General features: G+C 47.7%; 1 long non-coding RNA gene across 1 annotated transcript; it reads left to right on the plus strand.

Annotated features, from left to right (window-relative positions):
- The first annotated feature begins 41 nt into the window (after positions 1–41).
- LOC104862839 lies at positions 42–2,072 on the plus strand. The gene is made up of 3 exons (XR_780438.3): positions 42–206; positions 673–726; positions 911–2,072. It is a non-coding gene; the product is annotated as an uncharacterized LOC104862839 (long non-coding RNA).
- The last annotated feature ends 6 nt before the right edge of the window (positions 2,073–2,078 follow it).

A 2,078-nucleotide genomic window follows, 5' to 3' on the forward strand; every position in this document is an offset into this window, starting at 1 on the left:
GCGGGAAGGGCTCCTCAGTTGCTCCGCCCACGATCCCGACAGGCACTTCCGCTTCCGGTTCAACTTGGCCCGTCCTTAGATTTCCGCTTCCGGCCTCACGCTCACTCTGACAGTTACAGATTCTTGCGTTTGGTAACCGAAGCTGGGTAACGGCTGGGCAACGGCTGCACACCCATCCAGAGGGGCCAGCATTTCCAGTTTGCTTGGTGAGTTCAAGAAGGTGCCCTGGCTGGGTAGCCACGAGGTGAGGGGCGAGGCCCTGGTCCAGGGAAGTGGTTGTGGAGCAGGGTTGACTGAGCAGAGGACCCTTAGTTAAAGCCTGGAAACTAAAATGCAGGCGGAGACTAATTCTGTGGGCGGGGCTGTGGGCGGGGACTGGGCTGTGGGCAGGAACAGGCTGCGGGGAGGGGCCGGGTGTGGGCAGGCACCGGGTTTCCTGGGGCACTGCGTAGTGCAAAGTGGACAGCCTGCTGGGGGTGTGACGGGGCTGACTGCTGAGGCTTGTGGGTGAGACTGGGAGGAGGCGAGAGGACCGGCATTAATCAGAGGGCGGATGGGACACAGATCCTAAACTTGCACGCTCATCCCCGTCCTCACAGCCTGTTAGAACAAGACGGTCACTTTGAGGCTTTTCTGTGCGTGCGCACTTTTAACCTTCCTCATTTCTTTCAGAAATGGGATCATCTAGACATGCTTCTCACCAGCTTTTTCCCCTCAAGCCAGTGGGTAGGTCTCTCTGTTTTACCTTAAGTTTGTTTCTTTACTTAAAATTGGAGGGGATACACCGGGCTGTGTATACATACATAGGAAAGGCTCAGCCGTACAGTCAGTGAAAGAGCTTCAGTCCTACTTCTGTTTCTCAGCCCTTGTGCCCAGGTATAAACTGTCATTTTCTCTCGTATCTTTCCAGCTGCTATGTGTGTGGATACCATCGTTGTTTCTTCAGTAAATACCATCGGATCCCCACACACTCCATTGTTTTAAGTGTTGTGGATACGAATTACGTGAAGCACATCATGTGCATTTCACTTGGCAGGTTGAATAAAGGGTGAGCAAGAAAAGAAAATACGTGATACGCTAGGTTTTGGTGAATACACCGGGGAAAAGGTAGACACAGTGGAAGGACACGAGAATCCCTTGAAAGTAGCATAACCCCGAACTGATTGCGTTTTTTCTGTAGAAAGCCCTTAGAATTAGGTTTACTCCTACACAGTTTACGTACTGATTGCTCCCCCCTACACACACCTTTTTTTGTTTGTTTGCTCTTTGAGGCAAGGGTCTTACTGTGTAGTCCGGGCAGACCTGGAACTAACTGTGTGGCCAGGCTGCCCTCAAACTCGTGATCCTTCTGCTTCACCCCCGGAGTGCTAGGATTACAGGCGCCCACCCTCGAGGCTGGCTTATTTATTTCCTCTCTAAATATTCTTTTATAAGATTTTGGTATGAAATTAAGAATTTTGTAAGAATTTTATGGAACTCTGGATGCAAAGGGCTCCCTTCTAGCTGTGAGTCAGATGTGACGATGTTCGCATTTCCCCCATTTCCTTTATATTCGTACTCTTTATATGTATACCATTAATTCCTTTTGCCTCCTCGAGAGTAAGTTGAGGATATTATGTTCATTAGCCCCACCCCCCCAAAGAACCTCGAGTATGGATTTCATAATAAAAAGGTCATTTTCTTGCAGTAATGACTACAGTTGGGAAATCTCACTTTCCAGTGCTGTCGTCTAATACAACATCCTTGTGCACATTTTGTTGATTTTCACATCTTCCATAGCTGTTTTTTTTTCACCTTCCAGGATCCAATCCAGGATTGTCTTGCGTTTAGTTGACATATCCCTATAGTATCTGATCCGGAACAGTTTTTCATTCTTTGTTCTTTGTGATCTTGACATTTTTGAACCAGGAAGGCCAGGTGTTCTGTGAGTTGCTCAGAATGTCTCTGAAGTTGGTATTTCTCCAGGCGAATTGCAAGTTTGATGTATGTATGTATACTTAGCAGCATGTGTAAATGTGTAGGCATATTTGTTAACCTGTGGGAAAGATACTGCTACACAGGTGTATACTGAAACATCT

The sequence above is a fragment of the Fukomys damarensis genome, unplaced genomic scaffold, assembly GCF_012274545.1.
Source record: "Fukomys damarensis isolate Sample0158 unplaced genomic scaffold, DMR_v1.0_HiC HiC_scaffold_66605, whole genome shotgun sequence".
NCBI classification, from domain to species: domain Eukaryota; kingdom Metazoa; phylum Chordata; class Mammalia; order Rodentia; family Bathyergidae; genus Fukomys; species Fukomys damarensis.